Source organism: Phoenix dactylifera, unplaced genomic scaffold (genome assembly GCF_009389715.1).
Source record: "Phoenix dactylifera cultivar Barhee BC4 unplaced genomic scaffold, palm_55x_up_171113_PBpolish2nd_filt_p 001397F, whole genome shotgun sequence".
Classification (NCBI taxonomy): domain Eukaryota; kingdom Viridiplantae; phylum Streptophyta; class Magnoliopsida; order Arecales; family Arecaceae; genus Phoenix; species Phoenix dactylifera.
Genome location: NW_024068719.1, coordinates 1 through 19,160, shown reverse-complemented (window position 1 = coordinate 19,160; position 19,160 = coordinate 1). Strand labels below are relative to the sequence as shown.

The 19,160-nt window shown below is 39.1% G+C and overlaps 1 non-coding gene across 1 annotated transcript; it reads right to left on the bottom strand.

The window, feature by feature from the left end:
• Nucleotides 1-4,422: 4,422 nt before the first annotated feature.
• On the bottom strand, nucleotides 4,423-4,529 carry LOC120108566. The gene has a single exon (XR_005509871.1). It is a non-coding gene; the product is annotated as a small nucleolar RNA R71 (small nucleolar RNA).
• Between the last annotated feature and the right edge of the window lie 14,631 nt (nucleotides 4,530-19,160).

Below are 19,160 nucleotides of genomic sequence, written 5' to 3'. Positions count from 1 at the left end.
CATTAAGTTTCCGTTTAGGGAGTTGTAAGAATTATTTATACTGGAGTGCTCGGTAAAATCTGGACCATACACAAGCTAAGGGTTCGGATCTCCAAAATATTGCTAAGACTAGTAGTTTCTAAGGATTGGTCGAAAGGGACCTATTCACTAATTCAAAATTATCTTATCTGCAGGATCTCGAGAGTTGTGGATGTTTACTTTAATACCTTATGGGCTTTATCTGTAATATTTCAGTTTACTCGAATTTTTACAACGACGGCTTTCACACTATTATCTTTTTCAAGGTCAATACAGAATTTTATTATTATTATTATTATTATTATTATAAAAGATGTATAAATTGTGCACTTTTACTCTTGTGGTGATTTCTCCATGTAACGAGCAATCAGTCGACAACTCTCACACCAGTTAGCATAAGTTGGGCATCAAGACTCCTCTACGGACTTATGCTCGGAGTCCTCATCACAAGCCCACTTGACCTTTAAAAATAGGTATCCCTTTTCGATGTTCCTGACTAAATCCATTTTTATTGATGATTTTTTTTTTGGATTAGATAAGTACGATTCATCAGGGTCCAAGGATGCTACTATACTATCAACATAATGTCGAGCCTAGACCTTAGAAGGATCGGCCAGTGTGTAGTGAAATTCCAAAGTATTAATTAGCTTATAACTTCCTAAGAGAGACTTAATAAAAAGAACTTAAATTTGTATTACTTCCGACTAGTCATTGGACTTTTTAGATTTTATATACCTTGTAGTGTTTATCATTCTCGCATTAATGTATAGAAATTAGATTTTAAAACCCCTTTTTTTTAACTTATAAAAATGAAAATGAACACATTTTTTTTAAAAGATTTTTTTTTGATAAACCTGATATTGTGAAACGAATGCAAGAAATGCAAACAAAACAAAAATGATTAAAAATACTTAAAAATAACCCCAAACCTAAACCTAACATTATCCTCAATGTTAAAGAAATCTAAGAGAATTGGGTTGCCTCCCAACAAGCGCTATGTTTATTGTCTTCAGTCACACACAGAGCATCCTTAATTATTTTGATAAACAGGATTCGTCAAATTAAGGGATTCGATCAATTGCCCGTCGGCAACACAGTCCATATAAGGTTTTAACCTTTGGCCATTGACTTTTAAAACATGTCCACCATTGAGGTGTTGGATCTTTGATGAGAGTACAAAAGTAAAATTTTCATATTATCTTAATTAGTATTATAGCCAATCTTTATTAATAAAATTAATTAATTAATGTTTTATTTTTGTCTGAGTGCAAGTAATTCAAGAGATTCAATAACGCTGGGTTTCAACCCAATGCCTGCCAGCCCGAGCTCAACAAATTCTCCAGTGTCTGTGATGAGGCGACTCAACAGTTCCTAACCTAAAATTCCCATGTATCCACGTCAACGGGCTGAAGCAAGTGATTTCCCAACATCTTCAAGTGTCCCCGAGCCGTCTCGAGAGGCCCAAAGCAATTCAGTTGCTTCTCAAACCAAGTATCCATTTCCCAGCAACTTCCTAACGTCAAAGTCTTCCAACCGTACGTGGCAACATTCCATCTCCTCTGTTTTGGAACAAACCCAGCAGTCATCTTCTTCTCAGCTTCCAAACCATTGCCACATTCCATCCGTTCGAGCCAGCGGCCGTGAGGAGCTTCCCAACGATCATCATCTCCAAGCGTCTCCCCTGTTTCTTCCCAACGGTCATCCACGTTTCCTTCATCCCATTGTCTGTGGCTTCCAACGAATAGCAACGCTTCAATCTCAGCTTCCCAACCAACAGTGGACCTCCCAGCACATGCAAACCGGCTCTTCAATTCCAAGCCACATTCAACATCCGATCGTTTCATCTTCAAATTCCCTTCCCAGCAAACAAATTCTCATCCGAGGGTCTTGCATTCAAATCCAACATCAATGACTGCAGCTCAAACTTTTTCAACGTTCAACCTCCCAACGCCGAAGAGTCCCAAGCATTCAAATCCACGCCTCATCCGCTCCCAGCAGCGTTCCAGCTTCTCCAATCTGGTGAAGTATCTATAAAAGGGGATCGTGTGTGGAGGACGGAAGGGGAGCCCATTCGGGAAGAAGAGGAAGCAGCCGTGCGAGTGTGCGACGGAGGAGTAAGAGACCAAAGGAACCACCGAAGCATCTGCATCTCCTCTTCCGATTTTCCCAGCCGGACGGAGCAAATCATGAGAGGGAGGCCGGATCCATCCAAGTCTGGGCGAGAGAGGAGAAGAAGCCAAGAAGGAGAAGCCACGATTCCTCATCCAGTCGGGCCACGGAAGGGAGAAAGCAGCCGGGAGAAGAAAACAGAGCACCCTGTTTTCTGAACCAAAGAAAAAAAAGGAATTTATGTTTATTTTAAGTTATTCTTTACTAATCCTTTTTATAAAAATGTTTCCATTTCATATGAGTAGCTAAATCTTCTCTAGCTAAGGCTAGGGAAATGCCTAGCATTTTCTTCATGTATTTCATTTAATCATCAATGGGATTTTAATATTTTTGATTTGATTTATGGTGCAGTAAATTTATAGAAATTATTTCGAACTTATATATTTTCTTTGATTTGTTATTTCTCCGGATATAACAGATGCTTAGAAATCCCTGTAGTTTAAAATTGAATTACTGTAATGCTGCCCATAAAACTAAATCTATTTTACTATGATTAATAGGTGATTTTAAGAAAAGCATGATGAAATGCTAGGCTGAATCTTGATGCCTTAGTTATATTTTTGTCAATCCGAATATTATTCAGCCTTTAGTTTTTATTCACTGTCAAATTCCTGTGGATTCGATCTCGGACTCACCGAGAATATTACTTTGCTACACCCTATACTTGGGGTATTCTACATTTAATTTCCCTTTTTAAAAGAGCAAGATTAAAATCGTAGCAAGTTTTTGGCGCCGTTGCCGGGGATTTGCAACGTGCGAACGAGAACAAGGCTGCAAATTTCAATTTTTACTTTCTGTTTCTTCAATTTTTTTTTATTTTTAACACAGCTGAAATTTTATATCTTTTTAGATTCAAGGACGACACAAAGCGGGAACAGTAATGAGGAAGATGAAGATCACATTTTTGGATTCCCGGAGTGAACGAACTCCGGCCGTGAGTATTTAAATTAATTTTTCTGTTTTGTTCATACTAGTCCTATTTTTCCTACATTAGAATTTTACTCTTGTTTAAAAAAAATTATTAAAAAAAATTATTAATTAAAATAATAAAATAATAAATAAATAAAAAGAAAAAAAATAGCTAGTTTGCTTGATCAACTATTCAAATGCAATTTAATGTCATGACATAAAATGTTAAAAATCTTCTTGATTGTTGCATATAGTATAAAGCATTTGCATAAAATAATCTAAGGGCTGAACCCATTAAAAAGATAAGGTCGGAATTTCATCACTCGTCCTTAGCCCAAAAATCATCCCAGTACATAAATATCCTAAGCCTAATTAAAATCAACTAGACGTTGGCCCCTAAGGATATTCGAGCTCAATAGGACGAAGACCATTGAAAGTTGCACAAATTTTGCTCTGTGGCCCGGTCGATGTCTGGGCAAGCTTTGTCCCTTTAAGTGATTGAAGGGAGACAGTTTCTGTTCGAGGAAAGTGGGTTTTAAGTGAGACCTTTGCTACATGCATCATGACCCCTCCACTTACCTGGGAGCTTACCTGGTCGACTAAGGTTACTAGACCGGATTGGAGGCTTAGGTGTCCTCTTCAAACCAGTTAGGAGCTGTCTAGAATTTTTAGAAAAACATTAGAAATTGTTGGGTGATGTTTTAATGCATAATTTTAATTAAATTTTTGTTAGTGTGTTTGTTTAGATCTCTTTAGGTGGTACTTGTACCAACCCAAAAAAAATAAAATAAATAAATAAATAAATAAATAAATAAATTTTAGTTTATGCTGTTGTGGGAGAGAGATAAAACGAATAGATTATTTCGAGTTGAATTAAGAGATAAAAATTTAATTGTTCAAAATTCAAATAATCAAATGGAAGATAATGGTAGTAATCAGGGAGATAATGAATTTCAAGATGACTTACCTATTAGAACGCTTCGTGATTATCTACAACCCACTAGGACCAGTACCCCATCTTGTATGGTTATTCCTACTGCTGCGGGAGCTTTTGACATGAAACCAGGAATAATCCAATTACTCCCAAAGTTTCACGGACTTGATTCTGAAAGTCCCTATTTACACCTAAAAGAATTTGATGAAGTGTGTTCAACACTTCATTTCAATGATGTCACTGAAGAAGTAGTTAAGCTTAAGTTATTTTCTTTTTCTTTAAAGGAAAAAGCTAAGTCATGGTTACACTCCTTAAGGCCTAGGACCATAGCTACCTGGCAAGAAATGACAAGAGAGTTTTTAAAGAAATTCTTCCCAACACATAAAACAAACACACTTAGAAGAAATATCATGAACTTTGCACAAAAAGATGGAGAAACATTTTTTCAATGTTGGGAAAGATTTAAGGACCTTCTGCTTGCTTGCCCACATCATGGATATGAAATTTGGAGGGTCATTAGTTTCTTTTATGATGGTTTGTCCTCCAATATGAGACAATTTGTAGAAATGATGTGTAACGGTGAATTCATGAGTAAGGAACCAAATGAAGCCTGGGATTATTTTGATCTTTTAGCAGAAAATGCACAAGCTTGGGATACAACAGATAAAAATGAAAAATCTAAAATAGCACCTAATGCAAAAGGAGGAATATATCTTATTAAAGATGATAATGATGTCAATGTAAAAATTGCTAATCTGACTAGGAAGGTTGAAGCCATGGAATTAAGCAAAGCCAATATAAGAAAAGCACAAACTATTGTTGAAAGTATATGTGGAATTTGCGAGAGTAATGCACATGTGACCAAGAATTGTCCTACAATCCCTGCTTTTCAAGAAGTGTTGCATGATCAAGCAAATTTCACCAATACTTATAAAAGACCATTTCCAGAAACATATAATCCTAATTGGCGAAACCATCCTAACTTTAGCTGGAGACATGGACCCACTGCCAATGAATCTCAAGGAAATTCTGTTCCTACTCCTTATGTGCCACCACATAGGAAATCCCTTGAAGATACTTTGCAAACCTTCATGCAAGGGCAGACTCAAATAAATCAGAATACAATGCAATCACTCCAAGAACTTAAAAATTCTGTAGGTAGAATTGAGGCTCAACTCAATATTAGGGAAAAAGGGACATTTCCAGCCCAACCTCAATCTAACCCAAAGGGTCAACATGAGGTCCATGAAGCAAGTTCATCCCAACCTAAATTTGAGCAAGTTAAGTCTGTCACAATCCTTCGTAGCGGAAAAAATAATTAACAAAGAAATTCCGACAAAAGATGACAAACCTGAAAAATCTATTGAAAAGAAGGATGAAGATGATAATGAACAAGATGATCCAATACCTCATCATAAAATAGTTGCTCCATTCCCTCAGCGCTTGCTTGCAGCTAAAAAAGGAGTACCTAATCAAGAAATTTTGGATATCTTTAAACAAGTAAAGATTAACATTCTTCTATTAGATGCCATTAAGCAGATCCCATCTTATGCCAAATTTTTAAAAGATCTTTGTACCATAAAGCGAAAGCTTTATGTACAAAAGAAAGCTTTTCTAACTGAACAGGTGAGTGCTATTCTCAAACACAACACCCCACCAAAATATAAAGATCCTGGTTGTCCTACCATATCTTGCATCATAGGAAACTTCAGGATACAACGAGCCCTTCTGGATTTAGGTGCAAGTGTTAACTTACTGCCCTATTCAGTTTATGAACAGTTAGGACTTGGTGAATTAAAACCCACCAAAGTTACTCTGCAACTTGCCGATCGATCTATAAAGATACCAAGAGGAGTAGTCGAGGATGTACTTGTCCAAATTGATAAATTCTATTTTTCAGTCGACTTCATAGTATTAGATACCCAGCCTGTCATGAACTGTACCACTCCAATACCTGTCATTCTAGGCCGCCCATTTCTAGCTACTTCCAATGCTTTGATTAACTGTCGAAATGGAATAATGAAAATGTCATTCGGGAATATGACTATAGATTTTAATATATTTAACATTTGCAAACAACCCGATAATGACAACGAAAATGATGAGATTCATGGAGTTAATATGATCGACTCCATTGTAGAAGATGCTCTTGTCCCATCTCTTTCTTCTGATCCTTTAGAAATATGCCTAACTCATTTCGGAAATACAGATATCAACCAAAACTTTAGAGAAATCAGTGCTATATTAGATTCAGCTCCTTTGTTGAATACAGATAGGTGGAAATCTCATTTTGAAGAATTATCTCCATGCAACAATAGTCCTCTACCATCTAGTGTTCAAGCACCCAAACTTGAGCTAAAACCTTTACCATCTGAGCTGAAGTATGCATACCTTGGTCAAGAAGAGACCTTTCTTGTGATCATATCATCCCAACTCGAACAAAATCAGGAATTAAAATTGTTAGAAATTCTCAAGGAACATAAGGGAGCAATAGGGTGGACAATTGCTGATATCAAGGGAATTAGTCCCTCAATTTGCACTCATAGAATCTACCTAGAAGCTGATGCCAAACCTTCTCGTCAACCTCAATGTCGATTAAACCCAAACATGAAGGATGTGGTTAGGGCAGAAGTTCTGAAACTTCTGGATGTGGGTATGATCTACCCAATTTCAGATAGTAAATGGGTAAGTCCAACCCAAGTGGTCCCGAAAATATCTGGCGTTACTGTAGTCAAAAATGCCAACAATGAATTAGTTCCAACTAGGGTCCCCACTAGTTGGCGTGTATGCATTGACTATAGAAAACTTAATTCTGTCACAAGGAAGGATCACTTTCCTCTACCTTTTATTGATCAAATCTTAGAAAGGTTGGCAGGTCATAAATTTTATTGCTTCCTAGATGGCTATTCAGGTTACAACCAAATTGCAATTGATCCTGAAGATCAGGAAAAGACCACTTTTACATGTCCTTTCTGTTAGAAGTATGCCCTAGAAGCCAATTTGGCTGACGCATTATTTTATTCTGGGACATAAATTTGTACTTGACCTAATAATGAATTTATTAGAATGGGCATTCTTTTCATTCATGTTCTTATGTGTCCATGAATCGTCCAAGAAATTAATAAGATGATGACGCATATTCTCAAGAGTTAAGAATTTGAGGCATGTGTCATTGGTGATTAATTTCTGAATTGCTCCTGATCGATGGATCATCACGAGGACGGTGATCGATCCGCTGAGATTAGTGCACAGATCGCTTTCTTTGATGGACGAGTCTTGAGTCCACAGTGTGGCGACACTGGAGCAATTGTGCAAGTGCTTGTAAGAGAACAAGGGTACTGAGCGTGACCATAGCAAGTAGTCACTTGGATGTCTATCCACTCGTCAGTGACTTACTTGATGCTGTAGTTGTATGACTGGTCCTTTGACCTGCGATGCCTCGGCTATTCACAGTGAGGTTGCTGTAGTTTGACGAGCACATAAACATGAGCCCTAGCCAATTGGGTTCTTGTGGTGCAGATTGGCTGCAGTAGGTTCATTGTAGGAGTAGGGGTGCATCTAGATGGAATCTATCGATCTTGATAGGTTAAGAGAGATCCTATGTGATTTATGAGACTGAGTTCGTAAATCCTCGGCCGGGGTAGTATGTACAGTGGAAAAGGAGTTTTCCATTCTCGAACTTAAGTCGAATAAATTTTGACATATGACAGACGATGGGGTTTGACGAGTTATCCATGACCTCCGTCCTGTAGGGATCCACGATAGAAGGACTGTATTATATACTAACTGCACCTAGAGGTTCATCATTCCATTCTGCTGGGTAGCCACTACATGCTGCTAGGTGTCACTGGTGGATGGTGAGACTCACAGGGACTATCTTGATGATTGATGATCCCTGGTGAGTTGAGTTGGAATTGTTCCAACCCATTGAAAGGAGTTTTCAATGATATTGTGATAGAGATCGCAGTATATCTCACTACCAGACAGAATAGAACCTATGGGGTCACACACATTAGAGGTATTGACCGATCTGATGGTTGAATTGTGATTTGCAATCACAAATAATTTATAATTATCAATTTGATTGATAATTGTTTTAACTCACTAAAAGTTAGTGAGTAGAAGAAGGAATAATTACAATTGGATTGCAATTTAATTAAATCAATTGGACTTAATTAATTGGGCTTGATCTTAATTAATAAGAGTCCTATTTGCAGTAGGACTCCTAGAGTCCTAATTAGATTAGGACTTCAAATTAAATTAGAGTCCTACTTGGAGTAGGTTTCTAAAGTCCTAATTGGATTAGGACTAAAATTATATGAGTCCTAATTAGTTTAGGATTCCTAAAGTCCTAATTAATTTTGATCTAATAAATTAAGATGATTCCTAATTGGATTAGGATTGAAGAGTTCAATTGAGTCATGATTCAATTGGGTCCTAATTAGATTTAGGACTCTAAGAGTCATAATTGATTTAATCTTATTGATAAACATGAGAAAATTAAGGAGGCTGAAAGTGGAGCCCATGCACCTCATGAGATGAGGCTTGGGCGTGGGGCATGAGAGGATAAGAGGGAGGGGCGTACGCCCCTCTCCTTGGGTTTTACGTGAGGAAAAGATGGAGGGGCGTACGCCCCTCCTCTCTCCTTATGGATAGGTTTGGAGCTCCTATTTTTTAGGAGCTCCACATGCCAAATTAAATGAAGGCAAGGGGGCAGCCGTACTAGGTTAATTTCCTCCTCCCTTTGTGCCGTGATGAAGCCCCCTTCTCCTCAGGTTTTCAGCCGCCAACAAAAAAAAAGGAGGGCATGCGGGCCCCCCCTTGGACCCCCTCCTTGGAAGTACGTGGGGATTTCTCCTCTCCTTAAGAGCCATGAACAGCACCTCTCCAATCTAGTTTTTCAGCCGTGAGACAATGAAAAATATAGGAAGATGTGCATCCTTTCCTTCATCCATTTTTTGGTTCCAAGACAAAGGAAAAAGAAAAGGCTGCAAGGCTTTTGTTTTTCTTCCTTGGATCCATCCTTCTTCTTCCTCCTCCCCAAGGCAATCAAGAGTTGATTCAAAGGGAGGTTTTCAACCATCAAAAGACATCTCTGCAAGGGAGCTAGCACCCCCGGGGAGATTCGAGAGCTTTGATCGGTCCTCTCCTCGTGTGGATACCTGTAGAGGCCGGACGCGTGTGCGGCTTTAAGCGAACCTTCAACAAATACCACGATCATCAGATTGCGGTGATCATCTACCCGCACAAGGTGAAGATCTGATCTTCTTAATCATATAAAAAGTATTTAATCCTAATCTATCTACGAACGACGGTTTTAAAATATGTTCATGCGATGAACGGAATCTCGCGCATGTCTTCCGCTGCGCGCAGAATTTTTCTAAAATTACCTGCGGCGTGCGAGGGATTCCAACAGTGGTATCAGAGCCATGGTTGCGTAGATTAAGATTAGGATTAAATGATTAAGGCATAATAGATCTAAAAATTTAAAGATTATGCTTGCTGAATTTTTTCTGCATGCAGAATTTTCAGCTTGCTGATTTTTCTGCATGCTGATTTTTATGTGATTAGATTAATAATTCTATTGCTTTGTTAATGTGATTACAAGTATTTAGAATCATATCTTGCATGATCAGCAACTCATGAGATGACATAATCTATTAAATATTCAGATCCGTAAATAATATTTAATGCATGAGATGCGTATGGTGATGATCATGGATGTACCCTTATACATGTGCTGAAATGTTCTGCAATGTTCTGTGATGTTATGTGATGCATGTAAATCAGATTTTTCAGATGCCTGCGTGCATCTTATATTGATGTATTAGAGACCTGCGTGTCTCATGAAAAAGGGTTGTAACTATTATTTTAATTTTATTTATTTTTAAAGTTATCTGGGATGTAATCTGTGATGTGTTTGCATGTCAATGGTTGATCGGTGCATGCCTCTACAAGCACGATTTGCGCGGATCGAGATCAAGGGTTGATTGAAGATGGATCAAGGAGTTGATCGAAATTGGACCTAGGGTACTCAAGATCGAATCAAGAGTTGAAGACGATCTAACCAATTGACGTGCATGTGCTTGTACTATGACCCCATCCTGGATCCATGATCATTACCAGTTTAATTTTTGTTATTATGCCTGGATGTTTATGTTTATGCATAGCGGGTAGATAATTATTTGCATGAGATGTAGATAATTAAATGAAAGAGACCTAAATTAAATCTCCTCGAAAATATTAAGTCTAGCGGTCTTCCACCGTAGTAGAGCTGCTAAGGTCTTTCCGGCGTTGATTTGTCTCGGCTGGATACAGTGGGCAAGTTGCATCGGGGGACTGGACCTCTCTATTAGGCATGAGATGTTGTAGGGGTAAAGATGAGGTTGGGCCCAATAACTGTTAGGTGAGGGACCCAATGACGGCTTTGCTTCTGCGGTTATACGGTGGGTCCGACTTAACTAAGGAATGGGGCCAATAACTGTTAGGTGAGGTCTTCATTACTTAGAGACCGGATAGCGCTACAACTTGCTTGAGAAGCATTGTACAAGAGTTGTACACACATCGTTTATTTGTCACCAATAACTGTTAGGTGAGGTGGTATGTAAATTGGTGGGACCGTAGCACCCCACTTGAAACCTAGAGTCGCAAGGTTTCCATTTCTCTACTAGAGGAGTGTGAGAGATTCGAGAAAATAGTGGGAGGTATATTTGTTTTAAAAGGCCCTAAAATAAATAGAGATCAAGTACAAAATTCTAATTAGAATCTTTACTCTCTGAGGATTAGAAATTCAGCTTCTAGACTCTTAACTCATATCCTATAGAACAACCGTTTGACCAAACCCAATTATAAAGACTGGCTCAGCAAATTTTTAAAATAGTTTTGAATTGTGAGAAATTAGGGTATGTGCTAGACCATGGAATCCCCGTGTTACCAATCCGTCTGATCACTGATCAGCGTAAGACGCATGCTAAGTGGACGAATAATGACAATGAAGTTAGGTGCTGCACAAAGGCATCCATGTCCAATGAATTTTAATGCCAGCATGAGAACATGAAGATTGCCAGGGACATATTACATCACTTACAAGAGTTGTATGGTGAACAGAGTCACGCAGCATGTTTTGAAGTGTCCAAGAGGCTTTCAAGGCCAAGATGCGTGATGGGCAGTCTGTCCATGATCATGGTTTGACCATGATAAAGGACTTAGAGGAGCTTGAGAAGCTCGGCATGACCATGCACAAGGAATTGCAAACGGATTTGATCCCGCAATTTCTTCTAGCTTCATATGAATAGTTTATAGTAAACTACCATATGAACAAGATTGTATGCACCAAAACAAAATTGTTAAATAAATTGGTAACTGCCGTAGGGACCTTGAAGAGTTCAAGGAGCATCGTTCTCGCTGTCGAGTTGGTTTCTACTTCCAAGAGAGAGTCTACCTGGAAGAAGAAGAAGCTTACGAAAAAGTAGAAGATCGAAAAAAAGGCCAAGTAAGGAAGTTCCAAGAAAAGGGCCGATTGCAAGGGAAAGTATTTCCATTGCATCATAGACGGCCATTTGAAGAGGAATTGTCCTACATACATGGAAAGCATAAAGAGCAAGAAGGGTGACAGACCTTCAGAAGGTATGTCAGATATGCTCATTATTAAAAGGATACTTAGGGACCGTTACTTATTGCTAGCAGAAATTTGATTTCTGTATCTTGTTTAGCACAGGAAGATTTTTATAAGACTACAGTTCCATTTATTTAAGAAATAAATTGGTTGCACGTGGTTTTATGATTGACGATTTCTATCACATACATTGGATGTATCTGTGAATGTATCTGAGCAAACAGTGAGTACCATAAGATCCAAAAGATCTAGAGATGAGATAAATCTAAAGTATTTGTGGCACCTCAGGCTTGGTTATATAGGAGAAGACAGAATAAACAAATTGGAGAAACATGGGCTTCTAGACTCATTGACTTCAGAGTCATATCCGATTTGTGAATCCTGCCTTCAAGGAAAGATGGCCAAATTACCCTTTGTAGGACATGGGAGAGGTCCACTGAAATATTACCCTAGTACACACTGATGTGTGTGGCCCATTCGATGTGCAGGCTAGGGGTTGTAATTTTTACTTTTCCGATGATTACTCACGGTATGGATATGCGTATGATACACAAATCTGAAACTTTTGAAAGGTTCAAAGTGTTGAGATATGAAGTAGAAAAACAAACAGAAAAACTCATTAAGGTTCTTTGATCAGATCGAGGAGGTGAATACCTTAGTGGAGAGTTCCATGATTATCTCAAGGAGAATGGTATAGTTTCATAATGGACTCCTCCTGGTACACCTCAGCTTAACGGAGTGTCGGAGAGGAGGAATCAGACCCTATTGGATATGGTCAGGTCCATGATGAGCTTCACTGATCAACCCTTGTTTCTTTAGAGAGATGTCCTATTTTCAGCTATTTACATATTGAATAGTGTTTCCTCTAAGTCTGTTCCTACCACACTATATGAGATATGACATGGTAAGAAGCCGAGTCTTGGTCATCTCAAGATTTGGGGATGTCCGGCCCACGTCAAGCGACAACAGGCAGACAAGTTAGAGGATAAGACAATTAATGCTCGTTTTATTGGATATCCTAAAAGAGTCATTAGGATACAATTTTTACGTCCCAAAGGATCACAAAGTGTTTGTGAGCCGACATGCTATCTTCATGAAAATAGTTTATCCTTGATAGAGGCAGTGGGAGGAAAAATGAGCTCTAAGAGAAAGTCTCTGAAGAGCAATGAGCCATTGTGCCTATAGAACCTATTCATATCGAGCCAGTACATGTTGTACCTCCTCCACCTCGTAGATTTAGTAGGATCTTCCATCCTCCTGAAAGGTACTTAGGTATACTTACAGAGGATGTAGAGGAAGTGTTCCTCATGGGAGATAGGGATCAAGGTAAGGATCCCAATACCTACAACGAGGCGATGTTAGACATCGATTCCGAGAGATGGCTGGAAGCCATGAAGTTAGAGATAGACTCCATGCATTCCAACCAAGTCTGGACCTTAGTAGATTCACCGGAAGGTATAGTACCTACTGGGTGTAAATGGATCTACAAGAGAAAATTAAGTTCGGATGGCTAGGTAGAGACCTATAAGGCAAGGCTAATGGCGAAAGGTTATAGTCAGTGCGAAGGCACTGATTATCAGGATACTTTTCACCTGTAGCCATGCTGAAGTCCATTCGAATATTGCTTGTTGTTGTAGCATATCATGATATTGTGATGGTGATCACAAGGTCTGTAAGCTGCAAAGGTCCATCTATGGACAAAAACAAGTATCTCGGAGTTGGAACACTCGTTTCAATGATATAATCAAATCGTTTGATTTCTTCAAGAACGAGGAGGAACCATGTGTTTATAAGAAGGTTAGTGGGAGGGCTATTGCATTCCTCATATTGTACGTGGATGATATCCTAAGTCAAGGTTTGGTTGTCTGAGGAATTCTCCATGATAGACTTTGGAAAAGCATCCTATATTTTGGGAATTAAGGTCTATAGAGATAGATCTAAGAGGATGCTTGTCCTGTCACAGAATATTACATAGAGGGAGTGTTGAAGAGGTTCGGCATGGAAACCTCTAAAAGGGGATTATTACCCCTTAGGCATGGGGTAAATCTCTTCAAGAAGATGTGCCCCAACACATCTGAAGAGATTCAGTGGATGAGCAAGATCCCTTATACTTCGGCTATAGGGAGCCTCATGTATACCATGCTATGTACATGACTTGATATAGTACATGCTGTGAGTGTCACGAGCATATATCAGTCAAATCCAGGCAAGAAGCACTGGATAGCTGTGAAGAACAGTCTTAAGTACTTGAGAAGAACTACGGACATGTTCTTGGTCTTTGGAAGAAAATCAAGAGTTGAAGGTAGAAGGATGCACACATATTGTGTTGGAATTTGTATCCTAAATGTCAATCGTCAGCATATTGATGATTGAATTTTGTAAATGAATTGACAAATTAATAAAGTGTTATTTGGCATTATTCATCATTTCATCTTCAAATGAACTCTTATATGATGAAGTCCTTAGGACTTATGTTATGATAAAGGAGGATTTATCTTTGAGTCCTTAAACTTGTTTGCGACGAAATGATATGTTGTTACTAGGACGACAACATTATCGAGATTAGGTCGTTGTGTGACATATACGTTGGTTGTCCTCTTAACCAAGGAGTGTGGAGACACTGGTATGCCACAAAGTGAAGTGTAGAAGTACATTTCACTAAACGTGACCAATTCCGGAACGCTCTACTGTCGAGAGATGTTCCGAGTGGATATGGGTATAAGTTTGGCCCTCTGACCTGAGACCGCAACCTGTGACTAGCAAGCAAGTCACTGTACTTTGGTACCGGACTACCTGAATTTCTAATTCAGTGACGGAAGGTCACTGGGTGCAGTCAAGTACTTGCGTAGTCAGTTGTGAGTCAAGATGGAATTGACCCCTCCTGAAAACAGGAAATAATGTCTTGTGATTAATTTAGCAAAACCTTGGCCAGGGTAATCCCAGTGAGGAGTCACGGGATATCTAAAGTTAATCACATAATGGATGTACTAATTATAGGGTTGACAGTGAGCTCTAAGTCATCCTGGCATTAGGAGTCAAAGGGATTGAATTATACAGTAACCATAGTTCAGGGTTCCAGAATATTTGCTTCGCATATATTCGACCTATCCGGACGTCGGGTACCATTGCTAGATGGTCACATCGATTAGTATAGAAAATTGTTCCTATACTACCGGCTTAGGTTCGAACCTATGAGGTCACACGCATAGAAGATTCCTGATTGATCAAGAAAGCTGGTGAATGATTAAGAATCATTCAGGGGTAATTTGGTCAATTTGATTGGCAAATTATCTTATAAAATAATTAAAGTAATTATTGAAGGATTAATTAGTAATTAAATTACTAATAAACTCAATTTGATTGAGTAATTGTGCTAAGGATGAGCCAAATTGAATTGGATTCAAGTTTGGGCTCAATCAGGGTTTTGACCTGATTGGATTAGGTCAGAACCAAAAAGGACTTAAGCTGATCAAATTAATTTTAAATTAATTTGTTCTTAATTGGGGATTGACCTAATTGAATTAGGTCCAACACAAAGTAATAATTCAATTTGATTGAGTTTGCATGAGCCAAAATTGAATTGGATTCAATTTGAGCTCAATCAGGGTCTGACCTGATTAGATTGGGTTCAACCAAATTGCTTTGTTTTAATTCGGGTTTGACCAAATTTGATTAGGTGCAACCCAAGGGAATTAGGCTCAGATGATGTGGCAATTATTGGTGACATGGAATTGGATTTCATGAATTTTAAATAAACCAAAATTATTGCATGGCACATGGACCCATTGCTTGACACATGGCGACATTGTTTGTTATTTGAATTTAAATTCAAACATTAAGCAATGTGTTAAATGATTTTAATCACTCAAACCATCAGCCAAGGTGGCGTCTGAGTTTTTTGAATGGATTAAATTCGAATTTCAAGAGGTGATTTCGAAATTATGAAGTGTTTTACCTTGCCGCATGGATTTCAAATTCCTTCCCTCTTGCACATGTGTTTAAAATTTGAATTTAAATCAGATTTGGTTGAGATCTGATTTGGGTTGTTCCTATTCCTTTGCATGTGCCAACTAAAAGAGGTTTTCTGAAAATAAATTTCGAATTTTGAATGAAAATTCGGAGGCCATTAAAAGGGGTCAAACATGGGCACCAAAAACACATCCATTGCAGCCTTCTTCCTCACCCGCCTCCTCCTCCTCTTCTTCTCCATTTTAGATAGGGTTTTCAGGGTGAATATCTAGAAGATTCAAGATCAGATCTGAGTCCTCTACTTCCCTTACAAACTCATCTCTATCTGCTTCAAGACGATTGATCAAGAGTTGATTGAATCCCGGCGGGCAGATTTCAGCTTTCAAGTGTTCTGCAGCTGCTAGCACTGTTGCGGAAGAAGATCCTTCAGGACTTCGCGTGTACTTCTCGTAGAGGCCATTCGTGTGCGTGGCTGCGAAGTCAAGAATCAGATTCACAACTTTCATCCATCATAAAAGGTATTAATCTAGCATTAATCATTTATTATGGTGTCAAGGTCTAGGTCCAATTTCCCGAGGTTTTACCCTCTTTTGGGGCTCCTCACGGAGATATCTCCAGAATCCATTCGATGGATATTGTCACGACCCCCGCCCCGTTCCCGGCGGGCCGCCGCGACGGTCCTAGGGTGCGGGTAGGCATAAGGCCACCAGCCACCGCGTAGAACCCTACTACCTATCAATCATCAATAAATCTTGAAAAATTTGGCATGATGCATGCACAAAATGATCACTTTTCCTATAGTGACCTGTCAGGATTATCTCAATACATACAGCACACTACCTGTCAGAGCAGCAATCACATAATCCGTCACATAATGAACCTGGACAATATATATCAATACATTATCTCAGGCATATAACTCATATGTATAAAAATCTGGTTCCCATTCCATCCATGGTCAAACCCATATCCACAACAGGATCTATGACTGTAACTATATACTATATACAATAGAAGGTTTATAATACACCAAAAGGGTATAAACCTCTATCTACATTATACTATACTATACTATGGAGCGGCACAGCTAGCAGGCAATCTCTAACCCTGCTCTTCTCTTTACAATACCTGCCCTGCAATCAAAAACACCAAACTGGGGAGTGAGTATATAAATACTCAGTGAGTGGAGTAGAGAGTACTATGCACATGAGACAGAATATAATCATGGCTCAAGATGAAATCTCAAGATCAATAACAAGATGAACATGAACTCAATATAGAGAATATGGAGTGAATCATCACAATCCCAATCAACACATCTGGAGCACATATGGAATAATCAAGTAATCATATATGCTACCCATGAACATGCTCAATAGGTCATAGTACTGAATCATATAAATCAGGTGTCAATAGGCTGAATCATCAACAAGACAGCTATCGGGAGGTGGGTTTTACGCCCCAGGCGAACCAACAACAACTCCCTACTGCCATATAAATACATCGAATATGACACCACACCAATATGTAAATCATTACTAGACAGCTGTCGGGAGGTGGGTTTTACGCCCCAGGCGAACCAGCAACAACTCCCTAATGTCACATGCATATGCAGAATAAGACACCATATCGATAATGTAAATGCTAGACAGCTGTCGGAAGGTGGGTTTTACGCCCCAGGCGAACCAGCAACAACTTCCTACTGTCACATGCATATGCAGGATAAGACACCATACTGATGATGTAAATGCTGGCCAGTATCCAGAACAGAAATCCATCTCACATCTATATACTAAACGGCACCTCGCGGGAATTCTACATCCGCGGAAAGCCATACTGCACCTCGCGGGGTCTTACTATGCCCGGCGGCAAGCAGAATATAAGTCGTAGGACCGGCCGATCCTACGCCTAGGGCCGTGTCCCCCCCTAGGAAGGGACTGGGCTCCGCCCACCCAGAAGGCTACTATATGCACAAAGGCCGATGTTCAACCCCATCGACTATAGGTGTCCTGCAGATACTGCCAAGCCATGCATAAATGCCATAATGCACCCTCCCAATACTCTACTAAAAAGGAGTATAATCAAGATTACCACTCACTCGATCATGACCCAATCATAAACTAACATCAGGATTAGGAGTGAGGGTCAAGGAAGTGCAATACAACTCAATATACCACTAAAAAGGCTCTACAAATCTTTGAAATTGAGGAAATGAAATCAATTTACAAAAGAAGTTATTTCACAATTTGGAACCAATTTAATTACTCATAAAAGAGTATAATCAAGCTACGACTCACAAGTCTTTAAAATAGAGGAAATGAAATCAATTTACAAAAGAAATCATTTCACAATTCGGAATCAATTTGATTACTCATCAACCCCTCGTAATTCCTCTCAATGTTCCCTCAAATGCATGTACAGAATAATCAAGCATGGAGAATCAAAATATAGAGGAATATACAACAACAATTAATCAATAGGCTCAGGTGGAATCAATTCACACCTGGCGACATTCATGAAAATGAATTAAGGATGCTCATGGTGCAAAGTACATGACTCCCACTCACCTGTCAATCTGGCACAGCCCTGATACGCCTCCAAAAATCTACAGCTGGTAGTGGGAAACTTCTTCCTCTTGTTCCCTAGCTTCTTGCCCAACTGATACATGCATTTACAATATATTTAGTTTTGTATCAAGGGCTATAATCTACGTGCCAATTATAATATAGGGAACTTTAATTGATTCAACTCCCCTGTTCCCTAAATCTTTTCTTTTCTTTCTTCTTTTTCTTTTTAATTAATTAACTCACCATTTATGTGTATTAGGGACTCCCTTGCATGAGTACAATGTCCCTTTTAGCTTGATCTAGGATTAATACCCTATTATAGCATGAAATCCCCTATTTTCCACCCGGATGAACAGTAACCCGGACCGATGGCCGGTTACTTCATCCCGGGTTTGATCTACTTTTCAGACTCCAAATTTGATGAAATTTTTACCTAACATTCTACACTCATAGGGAATTCCAAAGAGGTAACATGCATTGCTATCGGAGGTCGTTTGACCCCTAAATAATTCGCCGAAGTTGGAACTTCGACACAGTTTTTCCGTAGTTCCGGAAAAATTTGTCAAAATCCGATTCTTCCTCTTTTAACCGCCTCTACAACCCTTATCCGACCCCTCTAGACTATATCCACCCTTTGTATATTCTAATGTCATCAAAAGACTAGATAGGGATGGATATTTACCTTTTTCTTTTTGGAAATCGAGGTCCTTGCGTAGAGGGGAAGGAGATCTACGTTTTCTTTCTTCCTAGAAGTGCAACCGGGATCTCCTTCCTAGATAGGGATGGATATTTACCTTCTCTTACTAGAAGTGCAACCGGGATCTCCTTCCTCTTTCTTTCTTCCTTTCCTTTCCTCTTCCTTTCTTCCTTTCCTTTCCTCTCCTTCTTTTTCTTCCTCTCTGTCCGTCTGAGACTCCCCTGTGACTCTCTCTCGGTTTCCATCCAAAAGCCACACAAACCCCCTAATTAAATCACATCA